Raw genomic sequence first — 17,460 nt, forward strand, 5'->3', positions numbered from 1 at the left:
ATTGGAATTTTCACAATATCTTCAGACAAATTCTTCATTGCAGTTGAGGCAAAGAAAATGATTTTGAGTTTTAAACAAGACTATATCCCCCAAATGCTTTCAACAACTTTGAAGTTTTTGATAATAAATACAGAATCTTCCCTCAGCATGTCTTTGAACTTGTTAACCTGAGTTTTCCTAATCATACCATGCATCAAATTACCTTGATAGAAGAATAAATTAGTAAGTAATTTGAGAATTCAATTTTTCAAAAATAATATGTAATTGGGAGAATGAATCAATGAAATACGTACCTTTTGATCAATAAATATCATATTCATACTGGCAGCTCACTATTTTTGGGGATTAATGTCATCCCACATTCTACAAAGTTTTACTATTATTGTAAAATCACGTCAACCAATAACCAAGTCTGAAAGGAAAGAAGTCATCATTGTAAAATCTCAATTACAATGAATAGAGACAATGTAAATTTGAATATGGAATGATTCACTAACCATATATATATATTACAAGAATAACATTTATGAAATGAAAGAATAAATCAGTATAGTAATTAGTAGAGCAATTATTACAAGATTAATACACAATTAAAGACATTATAGTTACAACTAAGGAAGATGAAACAATGAATTTTATGAAAACGTGCCTCACAAGTTCTTGGGAGAGAGAAGGTCGACAGAAGATTTAAAAAGAACGGTTCTTGCGATGGAGGAACTCAACAGCAATTGCGAACGTGTAAATGTTAAAAAAAGGCTGAACTAGATCATTATAGTCCTGTATATTGAATTGGATAAATATATTTGTGTACATGGGTTGAGCTTTACTGTAATTTAATATTTTCTATACTTAAGGTGACATGTGGACTGGAGCTAATCAATTATATTGTGAGGTAATTTTTTTGTGGTTTAATTATTTACCTAGAAAACAATATCATCATCGGTAAATATCTATCCAAAAATGAGAAAATGCAAACACTATTTACCTTTGAATATAAATAGCATCCAAAAAAGAGTACAACTATGCCCACAAAAAGCAAACAATAGTAACATTATTTGGAAAAAGCATAGATCTAACTATCTACCCAGAAATCAAAAAACACAAATACTATCTACCTAAAATAATGCAAATAGCATCGTAAAAAGAGTACAAGTATGTACTACCCTAAAAAACAAACAATATTATCATCATCTGACATTAAGCATTGAACCAAATATGTACACAGAAAACGCAAACAAAAGCTACACGGAGAACGCAAAGAACATCATAATGTGGGAAAATAAATGCATACGACTTTTTTCATAGTAATATAAGTCATATGAGGTTAGAAATTAATACACATTAAGGAGTTTATTGAATTCGGTGTTAAAAGTTTTTCAACATGTCAACTCTGCAGGTCCTACAACTGTGAGTCCATGTAGATAAATGTTGTAAGACAAATAAGTATGATATAAATGGTAATGAAATAATATTAATTGGTTCTTATATGAAATTGCTTTAGTTATATAGTATTTGTATCAGTTCCTGGTACTTCATCTACATCGTCAGTCTTCAAGTGTAGACCTTTTTGTCCCAAAACAGTGCATTGTTAGCTGAACACTTATGAACTTGTACATCAAAATAATATTATGGAATGAAATAAAGAAATATCTTGTTTCAATTTCAGCTAGAGGACATATATTTTGAAATACTTCTCCGTAACTAATATTTTTAATGAACATAGGATCGTCCATACCATCAATAACATTTAGTATAGTTAAGCCTATTTTGTTGTTGCTCGGGATAGCTCAGAAGATACAATCCAACATGGTTTAGAGACTGTCTTTGACTTTTATTAATTGTCATAGGGAAACATGTGCTATAAGAAGTTTTCGTCTGTTAAACTTGAATAACCACTTTGAATCATTATGAGACACAATAATTCTTGGTATTATTGCTTTCGAGCCAATGTTCTTTCCGGAGATGATATTTGCGCTAATAGACCAATTACCAAGATGTGTGACAATCAATCTTGTTCCATTGCATAGTCCTTCACTTTGATTTAGATTTCTTAGAAGCATAACTGGAGTGCCTACTTTCAAGTGAACGTCATGATTAAGAATTTCCTAAAATCTTAAGCTATTTAAAAATTGATTGGGTACAAAAGATCTTCTTCATTAGTGTTGACACTTGCTTTACACATTGTCTGAGTTAAAACATGTTCTTCATTCACTTAAAATCACTTGCATAATTGTATCATTCAATTCATGGACCATTTTATTTTTAGGAGTAAGTTTGTTGTTTCTTGCAAATATGTTGGGTCATTGTACTTCTGCAAGAGAAGTGGGTAAACTGCCTTGACGATTAACTCGATTGGATCATTGAATGCCATTATACATATATTAGTAGGTACTTTATAAGGTCATTGTCAATATCACTACAATCGGATCCATCCCCAATTTGTAACAACCATTTATCGAAAGTAATAATTTCAGCGGCCTCAGAATCAGATACTCTTCCACATTAAAGTCACATATTTTGTTTTAGCTCATATATTATAAAGAATGACCACAAATATGAGGAGTTAAGTGATACATCTAAAATATCAGCTCGTGTTCCTTTTATAATCACTAGTAGTATTTGACGAAAATCACCACCAAATATGATTGTAAGGCCTCCAAATTGTTTATCGGAGTTGTTTTCATATTTCACTCGGAGGATATCTCGCAAGGTCCTATTTAAGGCTTCAAAACAAAACATATTTGACATTGGTGCTTCATCCCAAGTGATTCAAAATGTTCCTTAAAGTAGTTCGACTAACTGACTTATTTGTCTTATTTCACAAGTTGATTCTTCACTAATATCAAAAGAAATATGAAATCGTGAATCTGATGTCCTACCATTTGGTAATAACAAAGCCATTGTTTTGGAAGTAGCAAGTGCAAGAACTATTTTTTTTATTCTGATCTCAACTTGGAAATTATTATATTCCATAAAATGTCTTTTTGGTACCACCATGTCCATTTATAAAAATAAGCGGTTTTCTTCATTTGCAACTGATGTTATTATTGATTCATAAGCTATCTTTTGGCAATCATTTAAGAGAGAGAATGATTTTTCATGCTGTCACGCCTCGAGATACCCCCGAGACGCGGACACGGGACCTAGGACCACAAGTGATCTCAAGCTATCCCTTCTGGCGTGATCATGAACATACTAAAGATAATAAACTGATGCGGAAGCTAAAATCATAATTTAAAATGAAAAGATGGGGAAATACCCTTATATTATAACTGAGATATTTGAAAACTGTGAGTTTAATACAAAGAAAATACTAACTCAATGCTAAGCTAAAACTAACTATTTCTGAAATAAGCCTCTACTGACTAGAATTTCTTGGACAAGCCCCAACTAAGTCTAGCAAAAAACTGAAACTAAATGACTAAAAGACGGAATGAACTCGTGACTATTGTCCTCGGAGAATGAGGACTCACCACTGATTTTGCTGAACTAGAGATAGGGAATCGATCTAAGCGTGATCTGGATGCTGAGACTTGAACCTACATCACGAGAAGATGTAGCGCACGTATGCGTCAGTACTTGAAAGGCACTGAGCATGCGGGATAGAGTAAAGCTGAAATAAAACATAACTGTACAAGCACAAAAACAAGTAAAAATGTTTTAAACATGATAGACTGAATTCTGAGCTACTGGATGCAATGACCAAATTTATAACATGCTAAGGCTGAATACTAACTGAATTGTAAATATGGTCAATCCAAGAGAGTCTGACTGAACTGTGGGAGCTACTAATAACCGATAATAAAATCACATGATGTTAATGTGGAGTCCATGTATACACCCCAACGAGAGGACTCAATATACCCTGCCAGAGGTATAAAGGCTTGCTGGCGTGACACTAAACTGATGCCTACAGAGGGGACTTACAATCGACCTGGCTAGGTGTTCTGGGACTATTGGTACGTTCAACCATGGTCCAACTCATATTATGTTACTCCCAATGGATTAAATGATTAACATATTATGACTGAATTTCTTTAAATACTAGATAGCTGAAAACTGAACATGCAAATTAAGAATGCAACAATTAATTTGATAATGATGCTTTAATAACTGAGGCATGTATATCAACTAAAATATTTGACCTAACATGTGTAATTCAAGAACTAAAGAAACACATAGCTAGGGTTCTGGAATTCATGCGATATATTGAATAATAACTTTACAATATGATTTGGAACATATATTTAACTAATGTGTGACGATCTGCTGTAAATCTAGAAACCCTAAGTTAAATCATGATAAGAGAATCAAGAACTGACTGAAAATTAGGGATCTAATGGGTGAAAGAAACCTACTAGTGAAATTCCACATACCTAGTGATGAAATTCACGGTGAAATATTTAGATTTTGGGGCTAGAACTGATGTCCTTGACCTTCTTCCCCTTTCTTGCTTCTAATTTTCTAAGTTTTGATTTATAATTTTGACTTAGGTAAGTTCTTGTTATGATTCTAGGCTTAAATTGACTAAAATCTTATGATTTAGGGCTTAAATGATGTATCTTAGGGTTTAAACGAAGTAGGAAAGACCAAAAGACCCATGAAAATTTTGTTGTTGGACTGAACGACGACATGGACTGGCCATCGTTCTATCGACGGTCCGTCATTTAGGTATGCTCGACATGCCTTTACTAAAACGAGCAGAACATTTTACTCGGAGGTCTGATTTTAGTAAACTCGATGACTATGGAAAGATAATTCAATTATCTATCATTTTATAGGTCATTGGACACCTAATTCATTTTGTGCTAAGATTTATGACCATTTGAAGTTGAATCAACAAGATTTATCCCTAACTGATTGCAAATTTTCACCTATGGTCCGTAGATCGAACGACGGTTCGTGCTGGTCAATCGTGGTTCTTATCAGAGGCTTGTGTAAATGGGGTCTTGATCCACGGATACAGACTACGGACCGTAGTCTGACTTACGGACTGTAGTTTGACTTATGGACCTAAGGTCTGTCCGTGGGTCGAGACTTAGCCAATTTTTCTGAACTAAGTTTTGGGAGAGTTATAGTGGCAAACAACAGATGCGCAATACGGGCCGTAGATCGGACTATGGTCTGTAGATAGTGATCGTCGATTGCACCTGCAGATTTCTGAAAAACTAATTTTTGGTCTGTTTTGGATATGGGGTGTTACATTATCTCCCCATTAGGAACATTCATTCTCGAATGAAGACTAAACTTGTTGAAATAGTTTGAGAGAGCTGCAATCCCTACTACTAAACACTGAGGACTAAGTTTCTGACTAAATGAAGTTCTAAGAACATGTAAATACGCTAAAAATACAAGTACAAACTGAAGGAACATGATGCTAATGCTGAATTCACTCGTGAATGACTGAAAAACTGAAGAGGAACTATTACCTCAAGCTGGAGTGGAATCGGAAGGAAAGAGGTGAGGATACTTGGCATTCATGTCTGCTTCTGCTTTCCAAGTATCTCCCTCTACGGACTGGCTCCTTCTCAAAACCTTGACTGATGTGACTTCTTTGTTCCTCAACCTCCTAACCTGACGGTCAAGAATCTCACTGGGTACATCCTCATAAGAAAGGTTTATCTTTAACAGCCACACTCTCCAATGGCACTACGTAGGATGGATCATCCACACACTTCTTCAAAAGTGAGATGTGGAAGACGTGATGCATTGCTGCTAGTTCTGCTGGCAACTCTAACTCATATGCCACCTTGCTAATCCTCTTCAAGATCTTGTAAGGGCCTAATATCTAGGACTGAGCTTCTTTTTTTTCCCAAGAAAACCCAATCATCAACTTGAAACTCTAGTTCCCTCCTCCTTACATCTGCATAAGATTTCTGACGACTCTGAGTTGTCTTAAATCTATCTCTAATGAGTTGCACTTTCTCCATAGCATGAAGGACTGAATATGGCCTTATCAAAGCTGGTTCACCTACTTCAAACCAACCAACAGGAGATCTACATCTATTCCCATACTGTTCCTCATAAGGGGCTATCTGAATGCTGGAATGGTAGCTATTGTTGTAGGCAAACTCAATCAAAGAAAGGTGATCATCCCAACTACCCTTGAAATAGATCACACAAGCTCCCAAAATATCCTCTAGGATTTAAATGTTAGCTCTGCTTGTCCATCTGTCTGCGAATGAAATGGAGTGCTAAGGTTAACCTGAGTACCAAAACCCTTCTGAAATGACTTCTAGTAATGAGAGGTAAACTGAGGACCTCTATCTGATATGGTAGACAAAGGAACCCCATTAAACCTCAAAATTTCAATAATTTAAAGCTTGGCATAGTCCTCTACCAAATATGTAGTCTTTACCGCCAAAAAGCGAGAAGACGTAGTCATCCTATCAGTTATCACCCAAATGGAGTCATGCGGTCTGCGAGTACGAGGTAACCATGTGAGGAAATCTATATTGATCACTTCCCACTTACAAGTAGGAATGTCGATCTCTTGAGTCATACCCCCATGATTTCTGATGTTCTACCTTGACTTGCTGGCAAATGGGGCACTTACTTACAAAATCTCCTATATCCCTCTTCATGCCATTCCACCGGTAGACTTCCCACAGACCGCGGTACATCTTAGTGGCACCAGGATGAATAGAATATCTGAAGTTATTGTCTTCTTCAATAATATGCTGTCTCAACTCGCCCACATCAGGAAAACACAATCTACCTTGGTAGCGAAGTACACCATCTCCCCTTTAGGAGAAAACCTCAACTCTCTGATTATGAACTGCACCCTTAAGTTCAAGCAAGACTGGATCACTATCTTGCTTTTCCTTAACCTCCACTACCAAAGAAGATTTTGCCCCATTATGAACTATTACACCACTGTCTGATATGCTCATAAGGCGAACTCCCAAACGAGCAAGCCTGTGAACATCCTTCACTAGATCCTTCCTTTCTTCCTCAACATGGGCTACATTATCCATATATAATCTACTAAGAGCATCTCCTACTACATTCGCCTTACCAGTATGGTATTGCACACTGATATGATAATCCTTAAGGAACTCAAGCCATCTCCTCTGGCGAAGATTTAAATCTTTTTGGGTGAACACATATTGAAGGCTTTTATGGACAGTGAACACATCTACATGAATACCATACAAGTAGTGTCTCCATATCTTGAGTGCAAACACCACTGCTGCAAACTCGAGGTCATGAGTTTGATAGTTCTTCTCATGAACTTGAAACTGTTTGGAAGCATATACTATAACCTTATCTCGCTGCATCAACACACAACCTAAGCAAACTCTGGATGCATCACAATAGATCACATAGCCATATGAACCCTCTGGTAGATTCAAGACAGGAGCTGTAGTCAATATAGTTTTCAATTCTTCAAAGCTTTTCTCACAATCATTTGACCATTGGAACTTGATCATCTTCTGAGTCAACCTAGTCAATAGTGAGGTTGTGGAAGAAAATCCTTCCATGAACCTTCTATAATAACTTGATAGGGCTAATAAACTTCTGATATCTGTAGCAGAGTTAGGTCTGGGACATTGTTTCACTGCTTTCATCTTCTATGAATCCACTCGCTAGATAAAATGTTACCAAGGAAGCAACAAATTGCAACCCAAACTCACATTTGCAAAACTTTGTGAATAACTGCCGATCCTTGAAAGTCTGCAAAATAACTTTCAGATGACTGGCATGTTCATCCCATTCCTAGAGTAAATGAGGATATCATCAATAAAGACGATAACAAACAAGTCCAAGTACTGTTTGAACACTCTATTCATAAAATCCATGAAAGCTGCAGGAGAGTTGCTTAGTCCAAACGACATAACTACAAATTCGTAATGACCATATCAAGTTCTGAAGGATGTCTTTGGAATATCACTATTTCTGACTCTAAGCTGATGATAACCCGATCTGAGGTCTATCCTTGAGAAATGGCTAGCACCCTTAAGTTGGTCAAACGAGTTATCAATCCTGGGGATGTGATACTTATTTTTGATTGTGACCTTGTTCAATTGTCTATAGTCAATGCACATTCTGAGAGAACCATTTTTCTTTTTTATGGACAACACTGGTGCACCCCATGGAAAATACTAGGTGTGATGAAACCCTTATCTAGAAGGTCTTTCAACTGCTCTTTCAATTCCTTAAGCTTTGTTGGAGCCATTTTGTAAGGAGTAATAGAAATAGGCTGGGTATATGGAAGGATATCGATTCCAAAGTCGATTTCCCTTTCGAAAGGGAATCTGGGAAGATCTTTTGGAAATACCTCTGGTAATTCACAGACTACTGGAACTGACTCAAGAGTTGGGGTTTCAGAGCTGGAATCTTTAACCCAAACTAGATGATAGAGATAACCCTTATAAATTATTTTTCTGGACTTAAGGTAAGAAATGAATCGACCCATAGGCGCTAAGCTACTATCCTTTCACTCTAAGATTGGTTCATCTTGAAACTAAAAATGAACAATCCTAGTTCCACAATCGACTGAGGCATAATAAGAATGTAACCAATCCATGCCTAGTATGACATTTAAGTCTACCATTTCTAACTCTAATAGATCTGCTGAGGTGACTTCTGAGAAACTGTTACAGGGCAATTTCTGTATAGCCATCTAGCTATAACTGGGTCATTAACTAGAGTAGAGACTAAGAAAGGTTCCGAGAGAGTTTCTTGACTAACACTAAATTGGACTGCTATGTAAGGAGTCACAAAGGAAAGAGTATCCCCTGGATCTAACAATGCATAACATCAAGGTCAAAGACTCATAACGTACCAGTGACTACATCAGGAGAACCTTCCTAATCCTAGCGAGCCTGAAGAGCATATAACTTGTTCTGGCGTTGACCTCCATCGCTACTAGATGAGTTACCCTGTTGAGTCGAGCGACTTGCTGGTGCTGCTGAAGTTGTAGACTGAGCTACACCATTACCACGTCCTTGACTCTATCTAGAAAGACATTCCTTCAACCTTTGACCAGACTGACCGTACCCAAAACATCCTTCCTTTCCTGCGAGGCACTCTCCTAGATGGTTCTTACTACACTTAGGGCAAGTGGGGTAAGTCTTGGTGCCTGAAACGCTTCCCTGAGACTTAGAGCCTGGTTCTCTAACCTTCTGGTCATACATGTTCTTGGGGGATGGAACACTAGCTAACGAAGGGGCTGGGGCTGAAAACTTTTGCTGACTCTGGGAGCGATTTCCACCACCTGATTTCAGCTGAGAATAGTCATAGTTCTCATTCCTATCCTTCTTATTCTCCTTGGCCTGTTCACTAAGATTATCACCCTCAACTTGCTGAGCGTGAGTCATAAGCCTAGAGATATTCATATATCCTAGTAACATAGCATTTCTACACTCAATTTTTACCAAATCTGACACTCCATACAAGAACTTATTCATCTGATCCCTGGAGTCAGCAACCATGTGAGGAGAAAACCTGGAGTGTTGGTTAAACTTGAGCCCATACTCTTGGACCGTCATGTTTCCCTGCCTTAAATTCATGAATTCTTGAGACTTTGCTTCTCTCAACTCTATTAGGAGAAACCTGCCCAAAAAGGTCTCACTAAAGCACTCCCACGTAATAGGATCTGCATCTATTTTTCTTCCACCGGGTGTACCTGATATGAGCCATTTCTTTTAACTGGTATGATGCCATCTCAACCCTATCATTCCCAGTGACCTACATCACCTCAAATATCTTCGTGATCTCATCTAAGAAAATCTGGGGATCCTCACTAGTCTGTGATCCTAAGAACTCAGGCAAATTCATTCAAACAAAGTCACAGACCCTGGATGCTGTTGAGCTACCATTCCCATTCACATGAGGTTGAACCCACTGATTGTTCTGGTTGGCGACACTCTAAGCCAACATCTGAATGGCATTCCTGAATTCAACATTGGAGACTTCCTGATCTGGGACTGGAGGAGTTGCGTTTGCATTCCTGGCATTCACATACCTAGGGTTAGCTCTACGAAGAGGCATGATCTAAAACATAGAATGTCGATTTTGAATGGAATTAGATCATGCCTTACGAACGATAAGAGTAACAAGAAAATGAATTTTTTCCTAAAACACTTCATATCTTCCCTCTCATTAAATGTGGCTGTCATATCCGGGAATACCCCCTAGACGTAACCGGCGTCGTCGTTCTCTTTGAGGACTAAGACTAGCCTCTTAGCTTACATCATTACATTCATAAGGCAAAATTAATGGACATTTAAAACTTCTTACTACTTTTACATTGAGGTTTACATAGACCTCTACATACACATAGTATAGTTATATCGAGTATACATAGACCCTTCGTATAGGAAGATTACTTAGTTTTATACTTTTATTGCACATAGATATATAGAATATAACATAGTCTCAAATAGTCGTCTCATTTTATAACCATCTAACACGAGTATAACAACTTGGGCCCAACCCATACGTCAAAGTAATAATGCCTCACATGGGCTATGCAATGCTTCGTACTAAATGGAAAAGAAAGAAAAATAAAAGTCTTAAACTTAAAACAACTCCATTCGCTAGATAGTGGCATCACCCTCGGAAAGTGAGAACCTACCCTGGTTAGATGATTAAGAGATCCAAGTCTTCTTCAAGTCGTCTCCAGAAACCCTTTCACGACCAAAACCTAAAATGTTGGGGAAAAAGAAAAAATGGGGTTAGTACTCCAGTTGTACTAAGTATGAGACCATATGCACAAATAATATCAAATCATGCTTAAAAGGGACATTTCATTAAGTACACAATTCACTTTGAAAACCTCTTATGCACATACAAAGAGACCATACCAATCACTAAGACATATTCATTAAGTCATAGTCATGTACATCACAAGACCAACAACATCAACTCAAGTCAACATGCATATCATATATTTGAATACATAGTCAAGTAATTCTATCATCAAGTCATAATAACCAGAAACATGAATAAGAGTACATTTCAACATAACCCAAGCAAACATTACTCATGACCCTCTTGAAGTCCACTTGTGCAATAACTAAGCAGAGCCCCATAACCTTACTTAATCAAGTAAACCTATCAAGAACCATAACCAATGTCCAACCTCACATAATCATAACATTAAGAGTGCATAATATCGTAGTTTAGCAATATAGACCAAGTACAGGTTCATAAGAGTAATTAAAATCACGTTGTGTCATTAACATGCAATATCATCACATACATATCAATTATTTTTATAAGCATATACATACGTAAGAACAACCTCCTAAGGCTTCCTTCAAGGCAAACTAGTGCAAGGCATAGGTAGAGCCCCATACCCCTACCTAGGCTATTTCAACCTCTCAAGTCACCCTAACTAGTTTATACTTCATTAATTCATTTTAGTTTAGGGAACACTTGCCTCAACCGATATAGACCATATTAGCTAAGTGTGGAATTCGGTGTGTAAAACCTTACACCGAAGGAAGGTGGTCTATCGGCCAAAGTAAAACTAAACATAAACATAGCTTTCTAGGTGGATCCACTAGCTAGTCTTCCTATGGGGGTTACATAATTCAAGAACTAGGAGATAAGAACAATCCCTCTACATACCACTTGGCAATTGGGGCCTCCTCTCATGGGAATCCAATGGATGATTATCCCTCATGGGGATTCAACAACACATATGGAACTATATAGTGAATCTTTTTCTATAGAAAGTCATCACCTCCTACTGTCAAGTTTACTCGGTGCTAAGATAAGTCCCCTTTTGAAATGTATTTAATGTCTTTATTAATCATCATTACTTAATGTAGGTCATAGGGTCTAACCCTTGTATAATCATCATCATCATCATAGCTCGATAGAATTGAATGAGTATAATACTTTCATTACAATTCATATAGGTGAGCTTAAAATATTTACCTATCACTTCATAATAAGGCACATTGGTAAATCATTCACCATCCTTATAACATTTACATATTAGACAACACCTCATAAATCATAGTCAAGACATTTCAATTCAACATCATACCAAACCTACAAATCCTAATACAAGGCATACTCCAATACAATATCATGACTTAATCATAATTTACCATAATTGAAGTAAATAATAGGGATCGCAAGACTTACCAAGTCTCCTTCATAATTCATCATCAAGGTCTTACCATCAACCCTTCAAATCAAATAATATTATCATTTATCAATTGCTAACATGATAACAAAGTCAACTGAATCACTATATCACAATTCATCACTAGTTCATAGCTTAAGATAAGGTACTTAGGTCTATTCAGAACATACTTCATCACCTAGATCAACTTTTCATAGCATGATAGGGAAGTAACTCATCCTAATTTAGTAATTATTTATACAACATCATCTTAGGATATTAATTCAACCAATAACCAATTCACTTGAATCAGCATTACTCAATTCATATCAAGATCACAACCTAGGGTTAAGGGGAATAGGTCATTTTCTATAAACTAGACCAATTCATCAAGACATAACCTAATTGAGTTAAAATGCATGTTAATCTATCCATAATATCCAAAATAAATCATAAAAATAGAAATTCAAAACATCAATTTCGTATTGGACGAAAACCCACTTGAAAACCCATCTTTTGAAATCAATTTGATGGAACCCTTTTAGGAAAGAGGTCTAGGGTGAAAGAGATCCCATACCTTACTAATTCATGAAGATTAATGGAGGAAATTGAACTTTTGAAGATCTTGAACCCACCTCTAGCTTGGTCTTTAATGGGGATTTCTTTGGGAGAGAGAAAGAAGAGAGAAGGCAGAGAGTTTTGGGTTTGGGAATTATGAGAGTTTTGGTTAGGCTAATTAGGTTAGGACTTTATATAGGAGGTTAACTAAATTAATTAGACCTTCCCTAAACCTATTTAAATTCCTAACAAATACAACTAATTAAATGAAATAATTCAAAAAAACGTGCAACAAAACATAGGCCTCACAGACAAGACCACGATCGACGGATCGTTGGTCAATCAACGACCACTGCTCCCTCCGTGCTTCACATCCGTCTCTAAGTTCAGAGAGTTGTAAAAATTACCCTTTGGCCAAATTGACTAAGTGTTCATCGACTGAGGCAATTGACGCCCCGTCGATTGGACCACGAGCCTTCTGTGGCATCCGTTGGTGACACTATTCGTTCACAACTTTTAGTCACTTTTTCAAGGGTCCTCCTTAAGGGCCTTTGGTTGGTCCTTGGAGAGTCGTGCCCGGATGTTTCAAATATGAACTAACCTAATATGTTTTAAACAACCTTCCACCAATTTTCTTAATTTTGTGACTCCTAAAAGCTAGTCAAATAGGCTAAGGCACGCTAGCACCTCATTGAACTAGTTTTCGGATGTCATGAACATTCTTGGATGTTTTGATTTCTAGACTTCCTAAATGACTTATATTCATTAAAATAGACCTTAAAACAACGTCTAAACGTTATTACACTTATGTTAGGCTTTAGAACACGTCTTCGATTTTCGAAGTATTACAGTGGTGCACTCCACACCCATGAAAAGGACTCTACTTAATGCGGCTTCTCAGACATCTTAGGAAACTTAAACCTAGTTCTATGATACCAAGTTTGTCACGCCCCGAGCTACCCCCGAGATGCGGACACAGGACCTAGGACCACAAATGATCCCAAGCTAAACTTGCTGGCGTGATCATGAGCATACTAAAGATAATAAACTGATGCGGAAGATGAAATCATAATTTAAAATGAAAAGATGGGGAAATACCCATATATTATAACTGAGATATTTGAAAACTGTGAGTTTATTACAAAGAAAATATTAACTCAATACTAAGCTGAAACTAACTATATCTGAAATAAGCCTCTAAATGATTGGAAATGTTGGGACAAGCCCGAGCTAAGTCTAGCAAAAATTGAAACTAAATGACTGAAATGAACTCATGACTATTTTCCTCGGCAAATGATGAATCACCACTGATTCTGCTGAACTGGAGATCAGGAATTGATCTAAGCGTGATCTGGATGCCGAAAACCTGAACCCACATCACGAGAAATGTAGCCACGTATGCGTCAGTACTTGAAAGGTACTGAGCATGTAGGATAGAGTAAAGCTTAAATAAAACATAAGTGAACAAGCACAAAAGCAAGTAAATAAGTTTTGAACATGATATACTAAATTCTGAGCTAACTGGATGCAATGACCAAATTTATAATATGGTGAGACTGAATACTAACTGAACTGTAAATATGATCAATGCAAGAGAGTGTGATTGAATTGTGGGAGCTACTAATGATCGATAATAAAACCATATAACCTAAATATGGAGTCCGATGTATATGCACCATCGAGAGGACCCAATATAACCTTCCAAAGGTATAAAGGCATGATGGAGTGATCACTAAATTGATGCCCACAGAGGGGACTTACAACCTACTTGGCTTGTAGTTCTAGGACTATTGGGTACGCTGAACCCTAGTCCAACTAGGTATTATGCTACTCCTAATGAATTAAATGACTAACATATTATGACTGAATTTCTGTAAATACTAAATAACTCAAAACTGAACATGCAAACTTAGAATGCAACTATTAGTATAATAATGATGCATTAATAAATGAGTCATGTATATCTGAAGTAACTGAAATATCTGACCTAGAATGTGTAATTCAAGAACTAAAGAAATACATAGCTAGGGTTCTGGAATTCATGCGATAAATTGAATAATAACTTTACAATCTGATTTGGAACATATATTTAACTTATTCTGATGATCAGCTATAAATCTAGAAACCCTAAGTTGAGTCGTGATAAGAGAATTAAGAACTGACTAAAAACTAGAGATTTAATGGGTGAAAGGAACCCACTAGTGAAATCCCACATACACGGTGATGAAATCCACAGAGAAATATTTAGATTTCGGGACTGGAATTGATGGAACCTTGCTGCGTTCTTGAACTGGGGTTCTTGACCTCTTCTTCTTTCTTGCTTCTAATTTTCTAAGTTTTGATTTATGATTTTGACTTAGGTAAGTTCTTGTTATGTTTTTAGGATTAAATAGACTAAAATCTGATGATTTAAGGCTTAAATGACGTATATTGGGGTTTAAATGAAGTAGGAAAAGACCAAAAGACCCCTTGAAATTTTGCTATCAAACCAAACGACGACTTGGACTGACGGGCCGTCGTTCAATCGACGGTCTGTCCTTTGGGTCTGCTCGATAGGCCTTTACTAAAATAGGCATAACGTTTTACTCAGAGGTCTGATTTTAGCAAACTCGATGGCTATGGAAAGTTAATTAAATTATCTATCATTTCATCGGTCATGGGACACCTAATTCATTTTGTTCCAAGAGTTATGACCATTTGAAGTTGACCAAGCAGAATTTATATCCTAATTGACTACAAATTTTCACATACGGTCCGTAGATCGAACGACGGTCCGTGATGGTCAATCGTGGTTCTTATCAGAGGCTGGTGTAAATGTGTTCTTGATTGACGAACACAGACTACAGACCGTAGTTTGACTTACAGACCATAGGTCTATCCGTGGATCGATACTTAGCCAATTTTCTAAACTGAGTTTTGGATTGTTTCAGTGGCAAACAACGGATGCGCAGTACGGGCCGTAGATCAGAGTACGATCCGTCGATAGTGACCTTCGTTGCACCTGCAGATTTTTGAAAAATTGATTTTTGGTCTGTTTTGGATATGGGGTGTTACACATGTACTTCTTGTAAGCAACCTTTGTCATATTCTAGTTCCTCATTAATTAGACGACTCCATGTGTCATTAATCAAAGTAGAATCAGGAGTAGAATTCATGTATGCCTTTCAAACTTTTTCCCATCTTCATAAGTATGGTTTATATCTCAAATAACGTATATGATTCAAATTATTTTTCAGTTAACTGTAAATCTTCCAATTTAAATCTCTTTCGTTATAATATGTTATATCTTCTGATAAAATGTCATATTTGCTCCTCCAAAGTTTATATGAATCAAACGCATGACAATGAAATATATCATCACAAACAGATTTTTCAGCTCATTTCCTGATGCCTAACATTCATCTTCAATCAAGTAGTTATTCCATTCTTTATCATCCTCCAATAATTCCAATGTGTAGAATGCCTCCTTATAATTATCATACTAGACTCCATTAATTGTATTATGCTTTGAAAGGAAGTGCTTCTTTTCACAAAATTAAGTAACATTCTCACGTAAAATCGTTCTCCACTTGCAGAATGCGCGAAGTAATTCTACCAATTTACTTCCCCTTTTTTCTTCTAGTTCTATTTTACCTTTTGCATCCCAGTGTTAGTTTTATGGTCCATCTATGTTAGTTTTTATGGCTCACGTTAATATTGTTTTGGTTTAATATTTAATTACTAATTGAATTCAAATTCTAATAGGATAAGTGGAGAAATTACTTACATGTGTGGAGAAGTGGGGAAGTGGAAGTTACTCCAACTACCAATTAAGTCTTTCACTTTACCCATTACCTCTTCCAACTATCCATTAAGTTGGGAGTTACTTGGTAGTTTTAAAACTACCCATTATCTCCTCTAATCACCAAGATGGAAAGGTGGGAATGATGTTAAACACACTCTATTTAAAGGGTCCTCTCTCTGCCATAAAGATATAGTGTTATCCATCAAAGCTATTCATAAAGTATAAGGCAAGAGAGAGAAACAACTTCTGAAGAACCAAAAGAAAAGACTTCGGATCAATCAAGTCAAGAATTATAATGGCTGATTAATGTATATATTCATGACTGAATTATTATAGTAATATACTTATGTGAAAATCATATAGTTCAACGATCTTGAATTAACTGATAGGATCTTTGAATGCTTAGATTGTTTATGTTTTCACAATCATTAAAATCCGTACACCCATAGCCAACACGTAGGAAAACTGAATATGTTACGTCTCTCGCATTCTCATATTCCTTGTTCGCCTCAAATCATTCCGTGAATTTTGTTTTTACTATATCAGGTCTGTTTAGTATGCTTTCAGGATACCTTTGTTCTTGAAATACTATGGTGTTTTCTCCGAGTAAATGGAATGACAAACACTCAACTGCTGACATTCTATAATGTATGTCAAATTTAAAGATCCTCCAGCAAGCTTCTGTAGTTGATATGTATCTACAATATAGATATATTTTGATCTCATCATGTTTTGTGGTAGTATCTAAACAAACAATACCAATTTTTGCTCTATCAGAACCCTCATTGACATATTTAAATAGATACTTCACCGATCTTGAGTAATTGCATAACTCGACATTTATAGGTGCATAAAATTTGACAATCAAATTCCTATTATAAGGGAAGACAATTTGTTATCTAAAAAGAAATTATTTTTATTGACTTTTGTACCTGTGTTTCTTCTCCTATAAATTGAGAACCCATATGCATCAAAAGTTGTTTGATTGTCGAACTTCTTTGGGAAATGCATGCTGCACTTTCCCTGTTTCATT

Source organism: Solanum pennellii, chromosome 5, assembly GCF_001406875.1.
Source record: "Solanum pennellii chromosome 5, SPENNV200".
NCBI lineage: Eukaryota > Viridiplantae > Streptophyta > Magnoliopsida > Solanales > Solanaceae > Solanum > Solanum pennellii.